We start from the raw sequence: 19,733 nt of genomic DNA, 5'->3' as shown, positions 1-19,733 counted from the left end.
ACCACACGGCACATGCTGCCGTGGCCAGGCTGCTGGAGGGAAGGAGTCACAGACCCTGAAAGACTGTGTGGTGCGCGGCCCCGTCATCAGATGGAATAGTGAGGGACATGATCCAGAAACCACTCCGACTCTGCTAAGCACATATACACATATGCACATACATGCTTAGGAACACACGTGGCTAGGCACACGGGGGCCCAGCTCCCGGTGGAAGCTGGTGCCAGAGAAGGACCTGGCGGGGCAGGAACAGCCCCTCTCTGGGCCAGCCCTACGCTCTGCTCTGTCGGCCAGCGGGACCAGGGCTGTCAAGAAGGTGTCAACCATGGCAGGACGTGGACGGCCAGCTCAGGGCCCTGGGCTCTCCCAGACTCACGCCCGCCTCACTGACCCTGCCTCACCCAGCCCTCTCCTCGCCGCCTGGCTCCCAGGGTCCATAAGGGAGGTCGGGAGTAGTACAAGGGGCGGGCGCGCCAACGTGCAGGCCCCCGGAGGTGGCTTAGCCGCGACTCCCTGGGTCAGTGTATCAGCCCAGCCGCCGGTCCATCAGCCAGATGGTCGCTTCAGCAGGGAGAGAAAAACCTGACACGCCATTTCAAACCGATTTCACGGCAGGCCTCTGGAGAGCCCCAGCGAGCTCCCGACAATCCGATCTGTTGTGAATAAATATGACAAAATTGCCAATTACAGGAGGGAGGCCTCAATGTCGGGCAGCCAGGCCGGCTGTGGCCACGCTCAGGAGCCGGCACTACCGGGAGACTGCCGACGGACAGGGCGCCGCGTCCGGAGCAAGGGTAGCTGGGCGGGGCAAACGAGGCACCAGCGGCCAAGGGCCATGCCAGCCTGCACAGAGGGCCTCACTGCCCACAGCCCAGCTCCGGCTACTGCCCCCGGCCCACACACCCCACAGCCAACATTTGGCCCTTCCTGCCCTCTGTTGCCTGCAGGGGCTGCCAAGAAGGCCCAGGGCAGGGCAGTGGCTCCCCTAGGAAGGGGACGAGGACGAGTGGTGGGGGGCATGTGTGACCTGGCCCTCAGCTCAGGAAACCTTGCCTGCCTGGCCTGGACGGCACCCTCCCTGCAGCAACCCAAGACCTGGGTGTCATGACGTCACCCTCTCTCCCCAAGGCCGAGAGGAGGCCCAGAGCCGGGCAGGCACCCACTGCAGTGACCCAGTAGCCAGAGAGGAACAGAACTCAGAAGTACAGGTCTCTTTCCTCTGCCCTCGGGCCACCTGACCCACAGGACCACAGCAGGCCCCTCTCTCACCCCGCCAAAGCACCTCCATGACGGGCGGGAGAGCCGTCTCATGTCAGAACCCACCTGTGCCCTTCCACGTGACCCTGGGCCCACCCTGCCATCTTGAAATTGGTACCAGAATTTGTTCTAATCCGTTATGGTAAGGCAACAGACGCGAGACAACTGCTTTGAAAGAGTTGTTTTTTTATTTCCCCAGAGGAGGGAGTGCCACGCAGGGCCACCCAGGGAAGCACGGTTGGTCAGGAGGCAGAAGGAGCGATGGGCAGAGCCCAGAGCCTCTGTTGTGGTTTTCATGGGAAGGAAAGGGCGAGGCAGAGTCAGCAGCTAAGCAGACTTAGGGGTTGGGTAGTCGGATGAATTTTGGCAGGCTCGGGGCCATAGGGTGGCTGGTTCTTATCCAGCACCTGGCCCTGGTGATTTAGGGCTGGGAAATATTGGGTTGGGGTGCGAGAACCTGACAGGGGAGGGGTTGGGATGTAGGCTTGGACTGGTCAGTTTGTATGAGACAGGCACACTCGCAGGGGAGAGTCTGCTACCTCTAAGACTGGCCAGGCTAGGGAGGACACTTTCTTCCCTGGCCAGCAAGGCCCTGAACTATCAAAGCATCATAAAATACAGAAAGTAAAAAACATGGTTGATAGACCTGCCCCTCTCCAGGTCTCATCTTCCATTTGCAAAATAGGAAGTTAGAGCAGGTGGGCCCCCCACTCAGCTCCAGTCATCTGCATCCCTAGGATTTTCTGCCCCAGTGCCTTTTGTGCCCTATGCTGCTGGCCTGAACCCACCCCTCCACGGATGCGCCATAGCTGGGCTGTCCCCTATGTTTCTTTTCCCTCTGCTGGTGGGCAAGCAGGCTCCAACCACACAGACCCCAGTCGTAGCTCCTTATGGCTTCCCATAGGCCTTGGTCCAGCCCAGGCATTGGAACCTTATGGACTTGGGTTACAAATCAGCCCTACACTTTACCAGATGAATGTTAAGCAGGATAGTACCCACCACCCAAATAGTTTACCTGAAAGACTTAGCACAGTCCTGGTGCATAGTGAGTGCTGAATAAATTATAGCTCTTCTCACTGTGATCACCATCATCACTGTCATCACAATCATCATCATCACCATCTTCACCATCACCATCATCACCTTCATCATCACCATCATCACCATCACTAACCATCACCATCATTGTCATCACCACCATCATCATCATCACCACCATGACCATCACCATCATCATCGATCATCACCATCATCACCATCACCATCATCACCACCATCTTCATCATCACCATCATCACCATCATCATCATCACCACCATCATCACCATCACTACCTTCATCACCATCACCATCATCACCACCATCACCATTATCACCATCATCATCACTATCACCATCATCACCATCACTAAATCACCATCACCATCATCATCATCACCACCATCACCATCACTAATCATCATCACCACCATCATCACCATCACTACCTTCACCATCATCACCATCACCACCACCACCATCATCATCACCACCATCATCACCATCATCGATCATCACCATCACCACCACCATCATCACCATCACCATTATCACCATCATCATCACTATCACCATCATCACCATCATCACCATCATCACCACCATCATCATCATCACCACCATCATCACCATCACTACCTTCATCTCCATCATCACCATCATCAACTTCACCATCATCACCACACAGCCCTTATGAGGGTGGGAATGGCAACGTCCCCACATGAGGTGAAGGCATTGCCCCCCCCAGCCACCCTGATACTCTTCAGCCCCATCCCATCTTCTCCCCATCACAGGACCAGAATGATCTTCTTCCTATGTAAACATTTGGAAAATCCATAAAAGCACAAAGAAAAAATAAAACTTACCCAGAATCCCACCATCCTGCAATAAACTCTAAATATTTTTAATTACCAAAGTGATATAATACTTTATTGAAACAGGAAAAAACAGGGGAAAAAATAGTCACTGTCTGTGTCCCCACCTCACTACCACACTGTCCTCATGCCACTCCGTGTCCTACCAGGCGTTTTCCCGCTGCATATGTTTTTTTACACCATTACACCCTTAATGTACACATAATTCTATATGCTGCTTTCCCTCAACGTGACATTGTGAATGCGTTTGCATATTACCACCCAGTGTTCATAATTATCACTTTTAATGACTGCCTAGTATTCCACTGAGCGTGTGTACTATAATTTACTAAACGGCTCCCCAATTGTTGGACATTTCAGCTGCTTCCAAATTCTTTTGGTCATTAAAAATAATGTTGCAATGAACATCTTTGGGCCTGACGCTCTTGCCATAGTTTGGATAATTTCCTTAGAAGAGCATCCCAGAGGTGGCATTACTGGGTCAAAGGCACTGAACATTTCCACAGTGCTCACTTTACACTGCCAAATTACTTTCCAGGGCTAGCTTGGCTTCCAGCACCCCCTGGCAACGGGCCCCCCAGCTCACTGTGCCTCTGGAGATTCGCGGTTTCAAGGACCGGTCCGGTAAGCAGCAGGTGCAGCCCTAGGATATCAGGGTCTAACCCCAACATGGGGCCCCATCAGACACCATCCAACCCACTTTGGCTCGTACTGGGTGCGTGGACCAAACAGTGAACAAGGTGGTCACAGGCCTGGAGTGTATGGTGGAGCTGGGGAGGGGGGCATTAACATTCAGGGCCCCGGGGATGTGTCAGGAGACAGGCTCTCAGAGGACGTCTGTGTGTTGACAGTTCCTGGCTTTATGTCTCCAGCCCCCTCCAAAGCTCATCGACAGCCAGTGGCTCAGCATCTCCACCTGGAAATGTGTTGCATATCCTGGGCTCCCAAGGACCAGCTGATGCTTGCCTCAGGCCCTAATGCTTCCCCTGCCTTTGCTCTTGCACCCATGTTCCCATCCACCTGGCTGCTCAGGCCAGAACCCTGGAAGCTGCCCCTGAGCAAGGCCTGCTGGTTCTTCCTGCTTCTCCCATCACCCCAGCCTAAGCAGCTGACCTCCTCCACCTGGATGCCTCCAGCACCCTTCTTCCCACTGGTCTCCTTGCTTCTGGATGCTTTCTCCTTGCAGCAATCTGGTGAACATATGAATCGAGGCATTCCTATGACTGACATCCCCCAACATTTCCCACTGAACTCAGAAGACAGTCCCCACTTCTCACCACTGGCCCATGATGGCCTCGCCCACCTGGCTTCATGCCCCCTCCCCTCTGCCTAGGACCTCCAGCTGCTTTGGCCTTCTGTCTGCTCTTCGAATATGATGGCTCCTCACAGCCTCCCAGCCTTTACCCATACTGATCTCTGCCTGTGATGACCCCCAAACCCCATGTGACTGTCTCTGCTTCATCCTTCATGTCTCAGCTTAAATGACACCTCTCTGAGGAATCTTCCCTGACCACCTGAGTAAATGTCCTCTTCCCCTGATATCCCATCAATACCTAGTCCCTTCCTTCATCTATAATTCATAGATTTCTTTCCCTGTTTGCTTGCTTTTCTCCCCAACTGGCATATGAGCTCCATGAGGTCAGGGGCTTTGTCTGTTTTGCCCATTACTGAACAGTGAACCAGCACGATGCCATGCATTTAAGTTACTCAGTAAATGGTAGAGGGAGGGAGGGAGGGAAGGAAGGAAGGATGGACGGATGGGTGGATGGGTAAACGGATAGATGGGGATGGGTGGATGGATGGGGATGGGTGGATGAGTGGATGGGTAGAGAGGTAGATGGAAATGGGTGGATGGGTGGGTATGGATGCATGGATGGATGAATGGGTAGGTGGATGGAGGGATGGATGTGTGGGTGGATGGGGAGATGAGGATGGGAGGTTGGATGAGGATGGGTGGAGGGGTGGTGGATGGGTGGACGTGTGGGTGGATAGGGAGATGGGGATGGGTGGATGGGTGGGTGGTTAGATGGATAAATGGATGGAAGGATGGATGGATGGATGGATGGATGGATGGGTGGGTGGATGGCTTGGCAGATGAATGAAATTAGAGCTTATATAAAAAATTGAAAGGAATTAAGGAGGAGAAGGAAATGCGGGGTGTGTCACCCCAGGAGCTGAGGAAGATTTTGTTCCAAGAAGGAGGCTGGGACATGGGGCTTACCTGTCAGACCTGGTTGGTGTTGACGCCTCTGAAGGAGACAGACAGGAATCAGTTTGCCTGGAGTCCCACCCAGGGGTAGATGGGAATGGGTGGATGGGTGGGTGTGGATGTGTGGTGGATGGGGAGATGGGGATGGGTGGATGGGGAGATGGGGATGGGTGGTGGATGGGGAGATGGGGATGGGTGGTGGATGGGGAGATGGGGATGGGTGGTGGATGGGGAGATGGGGATGGGTGGTGGATGGGGAGATGGGGATGGGTGGTGGATGGGGAGATGGGGATGGGTGGTGGATGGGGAGATGGGGATGGGTGGTGGATGGGGAGATGGGGATGGGTGGATGGATGGGTGGGTGGGGATGGGGATTGTTTTATTTTTTAACTTTTTATTTTGAAATAATTTCAGACTTGCAAAGATGTTGCAAAAGAGTGCACCACCTTCTACCCTCAGCCAGCTTCCCCAATGTCACGTCTTGTAGAACCAGTGCTGTGCGTGTAAGCCAGCTCTCAAAAAGGCCCTCCTTTGTGCCTCTCACCGATTTTCATGGTGTGAATACTCCCTCCATAGCCAATTTCCATAATTTCCAACTGGCTTGCAAAATTCCTGAATGTGTAACAACCGGCTCTTGCAGGACCGCGCGAGCTGGCTGTGGCACACCACGGTAGGACGAGCAAACACGGGTTCTGGTGTCCTCGGTTGTCCTCCTGCCGTCCGTGTCCCGGCCCGGACCTCACGCTGCACGTAGCAGCCCTGTTCCCTTCATCATCTTCGTTCTGGGGCACTCCAGTCTTTGTCTTTCGAGACAGGGACACCTTCTCCAGTGCAGAACGCCCCTTGTGACTGGGTGCGACTGTGGCAGGAACATCACAGCAGTGATGCTGTGCCCGCAAGGCCCCATGTCAGGGGAACCAGGGTGTCTGCCCCATCACGGGGGATGCTAACCTGACCACTGGAGGGTGCCTGCTGGGTTTCTCCAGTTTAAAGTTACTATTTTTCTTTTTGTAATGAGAGTAACTTCAGCCTTAAAGAGCCCTGCCCCCTGCCGCACGGGCACGAGCCCCGAGGACGGGAGGTGGAGGGACACCAGCCAGACACAGAAGGACGCCCACGGGGACCCCACTCACACGAGGTCCTGGAGTCGTCAGACTCACAGACAGAGTAGACGGCGGGGCCGGGGCTGGGGGAGCGGGTGGGGGTCCGTGCATCACGGGGACAGGGTCTCCGTGCGGGGATGGAAGGTTCTGGAGCTGGAAGGGGCACGGCCACACAGCCGCGTGGATGTGCTCGGTGCCCCTGAATTAGACGCTTAGAAATGGTTCAAATACTCTATTTAATGTCACATGTATTCTAACGTCCTGAACCAGGGAAGCCAAATTGAATATGTACTCGGGTGGGGGAAACGTCGTGGCTCCTCGTGCGTCAAACCTCCAGCCTGTACAGCCGGCACCCATCACAGGCTGTGACACACGCCCTACTTCCCAGGCATCTCCAGGCCACACTGCATCCTTCTCGCACTCAAAGCCAAGCTGCTTTACCTGTGAAGATGCGACCGGGGATGGTGACGCAGGAGGCAGCCCAGCAAAGTGCCGTGAACGGTGGCCATGCGCTGTGGGCTCGCGGTGCCAGGTGCTCTCCACACACACACACACACACACACACACACACACACACCGGCCGGCAGATGGACAGCGAGCTCCAAGTTCCCGCTGCCTTGCCGGGATCACACAGCGCCCCATGGGGAGGGGTTCAAAGGAAGCCAGGCCCCTGTGTCCCTGGTAGGTCGGCTGCTCTGGCCTTGGCCTGTGGCCCAGACTCAGGCCGGCATTTCCAAAGGAGCAGTAGATACCCTCCGGCTGGAAGGAGAAGGAAGGAGGGAGCAGTGCAGAGGGACCTCTGGAGGGTGACCCCACGGGCTCCCTCCTCACCCCCACAGGCCCTGTTCCACCCGGGACACAGCCCCATCTCAGGGGGCCGCCCGAGGCCTCAGGGCCCCACCAGGTGGGCTGTTCGCCTGGCATGTCATGGTGGCTGGCCCAGCCCAGCTCAATCCTTCCCCTTGTCCAAATTTTCCAGAAAGTGTTCTTAGAACCCCTCCAGCGTTCTCCAGCCCCTCCTGCTGTATTCAGGACAATTGCCTGGACAGATGCACAGACAGATGGGTCAGTGGCCCTTCTCTCTTCCATCCCGAGTCTTCGAGCCCCTGCCTGGGTTCTCCAGAGCTCAGTCTCAGTTCTCCCAGACCTTCGCACCAACCCTGTGGCAATCCATCAGGGCCGGATGAAGCCCGTCCTGAAAGCAGAGCCAGCAGCCAGGTGATGAAAGACTCCGAGACCCTCGCCCCTCCCTGCGGGCCACCAACATCCCCTGGGGGCTGAGCGGGAGGAAACTCCTTCTGTGACAAGCGTGACAAGCACAACGCACCTTGTATGCTCATCTGGACCTGGCCTGGGCCTCGGGTTCTAGCTCACCCATCTCCCCACAGCCCCCAGGTGAGGGGGAAGACGGCTCAGCCCAGAATCCTGGAGGAGAAACTGAGGCCCAGAGCGGCAAAGCCACTTACCCAGTGAGTTGGTGGCAGAGCCAAACAACCCAGCTCTGGATCCCACCCGGGGTCCTCCCTCTGGGCTGCTGGGGTCATGCTGTGGGCGTGTCCCCAAGGGAGTGAATGGAGAGACCCCCAGAATCCGGGCCTGGAAGCTCTGAGGGCGCCCAGACACAGAGCCCAGCATACAGACAGACGGGAGCTCCAAGCTCAGAGTGGGCCGAGGACATGGCCCCCAGTGCCCTCCCCCAGGAGGGGCCTCACCACTGCAGCTGGGCCACATGTGCAGACGGCCCAGCGACTCAAAATATCAGTTGTCAGTGGCCAGAGGGCTGGCAGGCTGGGGGCGGGCTGGGTCATCCATTTGTTCGTGAGAACTTCCCGTGCCTGGCCTTCTCACCTGCCTCTGTTGTCCTCCCCTACCCCCCCCACCCCTGCACCTGACCCCACCGCACCCACCCCCCAGCTGGCCAGAAACCTTATCCATCCAGCCTGGGGAGCTGCCTCCTGGCCATGGGGGATGGGCTTGTGGCAGGGAGAGGGGCATGGACCCCCAGCAGAGGGGCTCAGGGTGGGGGCAGGAGGCTGGCCTGTGCCTTGGCTCTGGGTGACCTTGAAAGGCCCCCGACCCTCTCTGGGCCACAGTTCTCCCATCTGAAAAACAAGGGTGAGGCCCCATGGTCTGCCATGCAGGCAAGCACCTGCAGGCCGCCTGGAGTTTGGGTCCCAGAAGGTCACTCACTCATTAACTGAGATTCCAGGCAAATGCCTCCTTTCCCCGAGCCTCTGTTTCCCCATCTGTTAAATGGGACAAGGAGTCCTTTCCTGTGCCTCAATGGAGCCACGAGACCCAGGTTTGCAAACTTCCAAGGGGGCCTTTCCTGGCCTGGCCTCTGCCCACAGCCCCCACTGGGTGCAGAGCTCCTGCCTTGCACGGGGGCCTCTGACCTGGATTTCCCCCCAGGCTCTCCAGCCCCATCTCCATGCCAACGTGTCACCTGACCTGCACAGCGCTCCCCACAGCCCCTCCCCACTGCACCCCCCTTCTCTGTTCTGAGGCCTCCCGCCCACCTGCTGAGCTCACATGAAACCCGCCGTGTGTTTTTTTTGGGGGGGGTTGCTAATCTGCTGGAACAGGGGCCTCTCAACCAGCCTGGGGGGCTGCCAGTTCTCAGAGCAGCCAGAGTCAGGGGTCAAGAAGGTGAGGACAGGGAGGGTGCTGGGACCCCACTGGGTCTGGGAGCAGGGGTCTGGGGGGCCTCTGACCCCCGAGGCTCTATCTGTGTGTGCCCAGCACTGTGCATGGGGCTGCCAGGCACCCCGTCCCCCTGGGGGAGCCTCAACACCTCCAGGCTCCAGGCGGAGCTCCATCTGCCTCCAGCAGGCCTTGCATTCTTCCCAGGACAGGCTGCTCAGCACCTGGCCCAGCAGTCAATCCTCACCACCCTCCAAAGGAGCTGGCTAAGGGGCGCCACACCCAGGGGCGAACATCTAGGAGGGTTTCCCACTGGCCTGCCCAGGGGCCCACTCCGTTCCACTCTCTCTCGGCCTCGGTGGCCTCCAAACCCCTCATCCACAGAGCTGAGTGGAGGCCCCAGCACTGCCTGTATCTGTGGGATCTGTGTCTGCACCTGGGCTGCACAGAGAGCTCCGCCAACCTCCTTCCCTCCTACTGAGGCCCCTGCTAGACACGCCAGCAGATGGTGGCAGCATCTCGGCTGCAGTGGTGAGGGTCCCGTAGCCTCTCAGGGAGCCGAGCTGCCAGGGCATCAGGCCATGTAAGCGATGAAGGCAGGGAGAGGATGGGGGCCCGGGCCACTGGGGCAGGGTCCCGACCAACAGCGTACCCCGGGGCCTAGCTCGGGCCAGGCCAAAGAGGGGACCCACAGGCACAGGCTGGAGGGGCGGCTGGGTCCCTGGAGAGAAGCCCAGCCCCATTGCTGCCCCACTGAGGGGCCTTGAGCACCCCCAAACTCCTGTTCCCTCATCTGCACAATGGAGCTGGTGACCTTCCTAGGCTGACGGGAGGGACAAGTGACGTCATGCTTCAGAAAGCTCTTTACAGACTGTGGAGGGCAGAACATGTGTGGTTAGGGCTCTTGCCTGGGAAGGTGAGGTGCTCACCTCCTGCACGGCTCCCCAGACCCCAAGGGCGTTCTGGCCACTGCTCTCCCCACAGCGCAGGACTTCCCTCTCCTGGGCTCGGCCGGGAAGGGCCAGGGCTCTTCCAGGGCTCCCCAGGCTGGTGTCCCAGGGCTCCTCTGGCTCTCATATCCCTTTCCTGTTCTCGCTGACCTGCCTGGTGCCCAGGGCATTCCCACAGCTGGACTCCCACCCCTCCAAGGGGGGCGGGCCCTATACTGGGCCCAAAGGCCCCAGTGCACATGGAGGATGCAGGCTCCTCACAGACAGAGCACCTTCCTACACAGTCTTAATGACCACCATGACTCAGGAAAGGCCAGCAGCCGGTGGGGGCTGGGGGCGGGGGGCTCCTCACCTGACCGAGGGGCAGAGGGATCAGAGCAGCCTTCCTGGAGAAGGTGGCCTCTGAACTGAGCTCCGGACGACTGGGGAAGAGGGCACGGGTTACCATTGGATCCTGGGTGCCTCTAGGAGAGGGACCCCGCCATCCCCGACCCGGGGCCCAGCTGTCCCACCCCATTCAGGCCCTCTGCCTGCACACAGCCTTGCCCTCCTCCCTCCACAAGGCACGTCCACTGCTTGAGTCATATTGGATTGATCATAGACCAACCAGGTTTACTAAACAGGACTGAGCATTCCCACCCGCTGTGTGCTCGGATCTCAGTTTCCCCATCAGTGCAGGCGGTGGTGAACCACCCAATCCCAAGTTCTCGTGCTGACCATCACAATTCTGCACACGCAAATGGGGTGCCGGCCCAAGACAGGTGCTCCCTGCCCTCACCCTGGTGCGCCCGTCCCCCGGCACCCCTCACCTTGGCCTCTCCCATGGCAAGCACAGCCACACTCACTCGGACCGGCCGTGGAGCCATGTACCCATTCCCAGGACCCGGCTTCTCTGCCCGAGGTTCACAGGATCCTGTGTTCCAGAACTTGGTGTGGGGCAAGGGACTCACCTAGGACAGCCGCTCGAGGCTGGAGGGCAGCTTCTGACCAGCTGTGAAGTTTGTGGACCCCTGAGGCTCAGTCTCCTCCTCTGCGGAATGGGGACAAGAGTAGGACCTGCGTCCCAGGGCTGTGGGGAGGACCTGGGGGACCTCCCACTGAAAGCCCTCACCTTGTGTGGACTGTGGCTCTGTAAGGGCTCACCGCCCAGGGCTGTGGTGGCAAGAATCGCACGCCCATATACGACCTGAAAACCACCTCCAGGCATTCCACCTTCCTGTATCCTCCACACCGGCTGCCTCTGTGACTCTGCTTCCCCGTAGACATGGGCCACCTTTGGCCTGACTTACGGGGCCACTCGGGGGCAGAGAACAGGGTCCCCGATCATGCCAGCCAGGCACCACCTCGCCCGTCCCCGCAGCCTCTAGCGGGGAGAGCTAGGGGCAGCCCTCGACCCACGGCCCCGGGGAGGCTGGTGATGCCCGCCAGCCCCGGTCCCCGCTGTTATTTCACGCCACGGCACCTCATAGGTGTGTTTTCACAGCCCTCGCCACCGCTGGGAGGTTTTGCATCAGCTTCCAGGGAGGATGACAATCTCACGATATGGAGAATGGGCTGGTGACGGCTAATTGATTTTACAGCGGTACCGAAGGACAGACAATGAAAGTGCCATCAATTTAATCCACTATTTAATGGCTCCAATTTAGCCTCTGTAAATGCTCACTAAACTAATTTCTCTGGGTTCAGCAATCTGAAAAGCTATCATATCTCTAATCTCCTTCAATATATTCATCTGGAAAAGGGAATTTAGCCAATTCTGATGTGCGGAGATGATCTGTTAGCACAGTGTAAATGTTTATAACACGGCAATCGAGTTCGTTTATAAGGATATGAAAAGTTTTATTGGGGAGGGCACTGGAGTGGAACCGGCGGATAATAGGCAGTTACCCAGCAGGCTCCGGGCGCCCGGGAGCGGGCAGGCATGCAGAAAAATACTCGGATTTGCTCTAATCCCAAATTGTGAGCTGAAGTTCGGCCCCGTACACAATGTGCCTGGAACTTGGCTGCACAAAGGAGTCGTGCCGCCCCCCAGACCCCGACCCTCCCGCCAGCCAGCGCACCCCCAACACCCGCACAAAGGCGGCCGGCGAGTGGGGACAGCGGGGGACGCAGGTCCCCACTCGGGGCTCCGCTTCCTACTTCCAGAGCCCGGGGCTGGTGCCGGTCTGCCTCTTCTCCTCCCGCGGCAGAGCCGGAGGGTCCCTCCCCGGCAGTGCGGTGGGACGGGATTTATTAGAAAGAGAGGGATGGCCAGCTGTCCTCCATCTTTACTGAGGACAGACCCAGAGGAAGCAAGCTTAAATTACCAGCAGGATTTAGGTTCACCACAAAGAGTTTCCTCCCTGGGAGGGGTCGGGAGGCCTGTCCCCCTGGGAAGTGCCACCTCCAGCTGACCTTTCCCAGGGCGGGGCACCCGGCAAGGGCGGCCAGAGGAGGGCGGTCCCCCGTGGAGGCGCTTGGGCCCTGGCTGGCTAGGAGCCCGTGGGCCACCGTCCGCAGGACCCTGGGACCCTGGGGCCCGGGTGCCCAGCGTGCGCTCCAAGGATGGCAGCCCTGGTCCTGAGTGCTTGGTGCGTCTTGTTTATTTTTGTTTCCCAGTGGTGTGGTTGTGGCTCGATTATTCAGTGCTAACGAGCCAGCCCGACCCACACATTAAGTGTGGTTTTGGGGCATTGTTGTCTTTCTCATATCCATCCTGTTTTTAAAGAAAACACTCCTCACAGCAGCACATAAATCAGGAGGCTGGGAGTCTGGAGAAATGCCACCGGCCTCCTGCAAATTTAAGAGTGACCGGGCGACTTGCGGGCAGCAGAGGGGCATGGCCCTGGGAGAGACAGCAGGAGGCAGGACGCTGCGTGGGCAGCTGCCCCGGGCCTGCACACCGACAACCCCGACGGGGCTGCCCAGAGAACCCTGAGGCCTGGGGACCCAGGTGGCCCATCTTGGGCCGAGCCCCTCCCCAGGGCCAGGCTGATGAGGACAGAAATCAATTGGCCACACGGCCGTGACGGCCTCCTCTGTCCCACCCTCGAGACAGGGGCCCCCAGAGGGCAGGGGCCACATCTGGTCCTGGGGGCCCAGTTCCCTGACTGGGAACTCACGACGAGCCGGGTACTCAGGCAGATGGATGCCCACTCTCTTGCTCATGCAGGGTGGGTTAGAGCGGAGGGCACCGGTCAGAGGCAGGCCACCTGGGCTGTGATCCTGGGCAGCCAGTCCGTGTCTGGGCCCCCATCCCATGCCCCTTGGCCAGGTCAGGGGGGCCAGGGGGTAGAGAAGGTGTTGATACAGCACTGCTGCTCACAGCCGGGCGCCTGGTGGATGGTGACCCCAGCCACCTCCTCAGAAACTACCCAGTGGGCACCCAGCTGGGCCTGGGCCTAGGGAGACAGCCCTGCCTGCGGGCATCTGTGCTGCTGACCCTCCCCGCTGCCCGGGGCCCACCTGGCCACCCAGGTGAGGGCAGGCCAACTGCCCCCTCCAGCCTCAGCCGTCAGGCCCAAGATCCTTGGCCGAGGCTGGCCTGGGGTCAGGGAGGGCTGGGGAACCACAGGGGCGGGGCCGCCACAGACGGAAGAGATGTGCTCCAGCCCACCCCCTACAACGGGCCGGAAGCCCTATGCACAGGGTGGAGGCAAGGACGTTCTGTCCCGTCTTCAGTAGCCCTGGCTGGGGTCGTACCCCAGGGCAAGTGTCCCCCTCTCCAGCCCACACCCTCTCGGGCTGCCTGCCTGCCTGCACAGGGCTGCCTCCCAGTTCAGGGAGGCAGGGTCCACAGCTGCCCAGGCACACATTGACCCCTGACACCCCCAGGTGACACACAGACATTCCCGCAGACACTACCGCACACTCAGCCCGCTAGTCAGATCCACGTCACACCCGTACCCACACCCCGACACCACACACACACACACACCCCTCTGTCCACTGCCCACACACCCATGCCTACACCCACTCACACTGACACCTACACACACCCACACAGACCTGAAATGCAGGCTGTGTGGTTCTGGCTGGTGAGGCTGCTGTGCTGGGTGGATTTCCCCAGATAAGAGCTCTGACTGATATCAACTGCTCTCCCCATAGGCCTTGAAGGCCAGAAGCTCAGACTCTGATCAGAACTCGCTGTGAATCAGGTGTGTGACTCTAGGCAGCTCCCTTCCCCTCTGCAACCCTTACTATGCCAATGGATTTCCAGGCTCAACAAAGACTCCCGTTCCACATTCTACAGCCAGAGAGGGAGGGAGCACAATAAAGGAGCTCATTCTCACTACAGTGTAAATGACTACCAAAGGCCTTCTCCTGTGAGGAGGTTTGACTAGGAGGAAGGGGCAGAAGGAGGACACTGGGTCCCCTGGCCCACAGCTGGGGTCTCCAGATAGGGAACTCTCCAGGCCTGCATTGAACCTGGCCATATCAGGTGGGAAGGACCCCAGGACCAAGGCCAGGTGGGGCCAAGAACTGGCCAGCACTGGGGTGGCTACTTGAAGGCTGCTTTTCTGTTTGGAGATGGTTCTTCCCTGAGTTCTGCCTCATCGGAGTTTTATGGCAACGTCTGAGTGCAGGACAAATTTGGCAGCCCCCGCCAGCTCCACCCACCTTCCACTCGGGGGACGAGAACAGTGCCCAGAGCCGCGGGGAGCACCTACGGCCCAGCCGGCCCACGTCAGGTCCAGCAGAACCGCTGGCGGAACTCGGCTGCCCGGCACCCGGACAGTGACGCCGCGCATACAGGTTTATGATGGCAAGGAACATTCTTTCCACTGTAAATTATATTTAACATTCCACAGAACTTTATTGCATTTTGTGTTTGGGTTTATGAAAAAATCTGTATTTAACTTCAAGCCCTGGTAAACATCTTTGCTTATGTTGTTATGCGATTCCTTATTTGAGTATTTCGATTTAATTTCACAGTCCATATACCTTAAAGTTTTGGCTTTTCCCCCTCCCTTCCCTGCTCACTCACAGATGCCAGCCCGGCCTTGCCCATCCTAAGGTGGCTCTCTTTGGTGGGGCCCAGAGAAGCCTGGCCCGGCCCTGTCCGCAGACACCACCATCCCTGGGTCTGGACCACGAGGCCGCCCACTGCCCCCAGGCAGAGCGTCTGAGTGTCTCCTGGGCGTCCGGGCATTCGGCAGGAGAAGGAACAGCAGGAAGAGAAGGGAGGGAGCCAGGAAGCTGGGTTTGGTCCATTCCTGACCCTGACTCCCTGTGACTCTGTTTCCACAGCCTTGGAGGGGAGGGGAGGGACGGTCTTATGGTCTCAGCCATGCTGTTGGGGGTGGGTCAGGAAGAGGAGAGAGGGGCCCAGAGGAGCCTGGCGCCCAGGACCAGCACCTCCAGAGGGCCCTTCCCATCAGCCGGTGTCCCCCCCGCCAGCCCAGGAGGCTTCCAGCTGGCTCTCGCTGTGCGGCCACAGGCAGATGCTGTCCCTCTTCAGGCCTCCGCCTGCACCGGGGAAGGAAGGACCGGTCCATCTTCGGGCCAGTTTTGCTGAGACAGCACCTCACCCCAGCTATTCCGAGTCTTGAGGGATGGCGAGGACCCTTTTGGAAGAGGTTAAGACCCCAAGAGCCTCTCTGCCCACGGCTGGCCTGGCCGTGGCCTCCCTTCTGTCATCAAGCTGAGCAGACAGGGAAGGCTCGCCCGGCCCAGGTTCACGGGTCAGCACCGCGCTTACATCGTCCGCTCTCTGCCTGCACATGAGAACCTCGTCACGGGGCTTCGGTGGTTCGAAGAGCCCCGGGTAAAGTAAGGACACGCATGGCCACCTGTCCATGCTGCCCCAGCAAGGAGCACCGTGGGCAGAGGACCTCCCGGGGCAGAGGTCACAGTAGCCGATGAGCCTGCCCCTTCCTGTGGATCCCAAGGCTGGGGGCTGCCAGGCAGACTCCATGTGGCTCTCCAGGAGGGAAGGGGGCAGGTGCAGGCCCTGGGTATCTCCAGGGTTCATACCTGAGGCTCGGAGCGGGCCACTCAGTTGCCACAGCTCACCCTTCCCCACCCGCCCATCCCCATGCCATGGTTCTTCCTCGTGGACCTCCCAGGGGGTCCCCTTAGAGCCTGCACTGCTCTGGTGTGCCCCTGACACAGGCTCTGGCTCAGGCTCACAGGTGGGCCCAGCTGTCCGTCCACCTTTTGGGACCTGGATCAAGAAATCCAGAGGGCCCCAGGGCCAGCCACCCTAGGGGTTCCCTATGTCTCCCACTGGGCTGTGCGGGTGGGCAGGCCTCCCGTGCCCTGCTGGTGCCCAGGCAGTGCTCAAGGACAATTCTCCAAACGCATAAAGGGAAGAGTGGTGGCCGGAGTGGTGGACAGCCAGTGAGCTCAGCTTCTGTGAAGCCTGGGCTTCCCAACAGCCTCACATGGCAAATGATAAGCAGCCTTCTGCTGCAGAGAGAGCTCAACCCGCCACGCTTTCTCAGACAGCACCACAGACCCCTTCTCAACACCGTGCCCTAGGAAGCCGTTCTCCGTCAAGAATGGCAGAAGAAATGGAATGTCTTTGCTGGCTCCGGACTCAACAGTCGCTTCACAGGTCCTACTGAGGTCTCCCTGCAGGCGGCCAGAGTGGTTCACCGCCCATCACCAGCAACCCCGCATGTCCCTCCTGTCAAAGCACCTTGGGCGGCAGCCCCCCAGATGGACCCCACATACAGCCAAGTGGGAAGAGAGAGCAGGAGACGACGGATACATGCCCCAGAGACGCTCCCCAACGCCAGCCCCCCACAGGGAGGCTCAGGCCCGCACGACACTCAGTCCCATCATTCCCCAAAAGATCTGAAACGCTCAGTAAGAGAGACAGGACACTCAATTGAGTGAATACGGAGAGAAGCTGGAGGTCAGGGCAGCATCGAGAAGCGCACACCATGGGTAAAATAGGCTGTGATCGGAGTCTGAGCTTCCTACGAGCCAAGGCAAGAAGAGTAACACGCCATGCAGCGCGTCCATCGTAACACCCGTGAGGGAAAAACGAGCCAGGCCTCCAGGAGGATCGTGGCTTTCCCGTTCGGGAGGCCTGAGAAGCCTCCGGCCCTCGCTCTACCAAGTGGATTCCCTGAGACGCTCGGGCAGCCTCTGGAGGCTGTGCGGTGCCGTGGAGGGAACGCTGGCTCCGTGGTCTCAGTTTCCCCATCCGGGAACTGGCAGGGCTTCCTGCCGGGTGTCGGCTGCCGGGAGGCCCTGGCGAGGTGCCCGGCTTCCCCAGCTGCAGGAGGCTGGCCGTGTAGCCCTGGACCGGGAAGGCTGCCGCCCGCCTGCCGCGAGGCATGATCACTGCGCGTGTAACTCAGCATCATTGTTTCATCAGTCACAAAATCCAAATGGAAAAACAGAGACATAAATACGCTCGCCCAGGGAGCTGCTGGACTGTGCGTGGGCCCAGAGGAGGTAAGTGTGGGCGCCGCGCAGAGGTGGGAATTGCAGGCCCCTGGGGCAGGCGCCCAGCCAACCTGGGTCAGAGGCTGAGCCCGGGCTGGGAGGGGCCCTGGGGGCCCGGACAGGTGACAAGGGGGTGGCCTGGCCCCGAGCAGCCAGCCCCGCAGGAGAAAGCCTGGAGGGGCGGCGGGGGGCACCGCGGGGCCTCTGCTCTGTCTTCACAGACTCGCTCACTCCCCAGGCGGCCCGGGGAAAATCCATGGCCTGAAAAACCAATTCGGATTTCATGGCCAGCCGGAGCACAGGCCATCCCCACTGGACAGAGGGGTGGGCAGCCCCCAGGGTCGGGGGGAGGCCAGGCCCGATGCAGAGGCGCTGTGGCCGGCGGCGTCGCACGGCAAAGGGGGCTCCAGGGATGTGTGGGGGCAACGTCCTGAAGGAGGGGCCCCTGCGCTCTGGCTCTGGGACCCTGGGCAACCGCCACAAGCGTCCTCCTGGCCTCAGTTTCCCCATCTGCCGCACTGCAGTCACGACCCGAGTGTCTGGCTGGTGTGACGGGAACAGGCACCTCCAGCTGTGCAAACTGTAAGGTGGGGGGAGGAGGCCTGCCTGCTCCCGGCCCGCGGTAACCGTGACGACGCGGCAGTGAAAGGCGGCCGGCTGTTCCTGGACCGGGGCTGTGTGTTTGCGGCTGTTGTGTGACACCCACACCCCGCCAGACTTGTTTTCAAACGGCATTTTGTTAGCCAGCGCGAACGCGTTCCCACGCGCGCCAGCCTCTGCTCTCCTTGCCTGCCAACCTCAGGGGTGGCACTGCGGCTTCCAAAATCTCATTACCGCCACCGTTCCCCGTCCTCCGCGGCTCCCTCCTCGGCTGCCCCCCTCTCTCCTTTCGGAGGATAAATTTCTGTAGCAGCCAATTACAGCCGTTTGATGTGCGTAATGATGAAGCCGTGGAAATTGGAATTGACACCTCGGAGGACCGCGGAGGGGGGAACCACGACGTGCACGGATCCAGCATTTTCTCCGACTTTTCTCCCATCGACAAGGACTGCTGGGGCCGGGGGCCGGGGCGCGGCCGCGGGCGGGGGCTCGGGGCGGCCCCACGCTTGCTCCTAAGCACCGATCAATTACAGCGCAGACAAGCCAGTGTCACATGTGATTCACAATGTCAATTTCATGCTCGTGGTAACCATTTAAGAAAGAGCCGGGCTGGTTTTACATTTGATAAGAAATCAGCAGCGTTTGTGTTTGTAAAAAGACGGATCACAGAGTGTGACAGGTCCCAGAGATTGCCAGCCAGCGTCGACGGCCCGTCTGGAGTCTGTCAGGGACCCGCAAGTATTTATTTCAAATGGGTTCCCCCCCGCCACCCCCCTCAAGCCGGGACGTGAAAATAAACTGTCAGTCTCTATTTACAGCTGTACAAGCTGGAAATACAGAGGATTTTAGGTTAAATTGTCAGTTAACAGAATTCAAAATAGAAAAAAGAAATGGGCCTCGCAGCTTTTATTGCACACTTTGATAGGGAAAGTCATTTCTGTGTTTGGAGGGTGGAAGGAGCCGGCAGAGGCAGGGCCAGGCATGGCCTGAAGACCGCGGGCCGCGGGCTGCGTTGCATTAGGGAGAATTAGGGCAGTATTAGGACTAATTAGATGGAGACGGGACCCTAATGGAGCTGTGTCCTGGGCCTTGCCCCGCTCCCTGCCAGTCTGCAGAGCGAGCGTCTTTAGGGGCTGAGGCGCGGCTAACCTGGCCAGGACGCCATCCTCAGGTGCACTCGGCTTCGGCTGAAGAGCTGGAGGCTGCTGGGGGCTGCCTCCCGCCCTCGGCTCCCCAGGACTCAGGTCTGGACAAGAGCCTGTGGGCTCTGCCCCGACACACGAGAGGAGAGCCCCGACTCTGCCACCTCTGCCCCAGGTGGATGTGGGGCAGGGACAGGAGGGCTTCGCCTCAGCTGGGGCGCACAGAGGCTCAGGGAGGGCCCGGCGTGCCCCGCTCCTTGCACACGGGAAGGACACCCGGGTCTTGGGGCCGTGCATGCAGGACCTGTGGTCCAGGATGGGGTCTGTGCAGCCAGCACCACAAATGCCCTATTTACTTGCTGGAGCCACGACTGGCTGGATGTGGGTGTAGAGGGACCCTGCACGGCCCTGGCAGTGGGACAAGGAGGCAGGCTTCCCTTGGCATCTCCAGGGCAACCAGCGGACACGCCGTCTGGCTTCTCTGGTTTCTAGGCACCCAGGCTCCTTGTTGAGAGCCTGGCCGGGGGGGGGGGGGGGGC

Source organism: Ursus maritimus, unplaced genomic scaffold, assembly GCF_017311325.1.
Source record: "Ursus maritimus isolate PB19 unplaced genomic scaffold, ASM1731132v1 scaffold_2, whole genome shotgun sequence".
Taxonomy (NCBI): Eukaryota; Metazoa; Chordata; class Mammalia; order Carnivora; family Ursidae; genus Ursus; species Ursus maritimus.
This window is presented reverse-complemented; position numbering follows the sequence as displayed.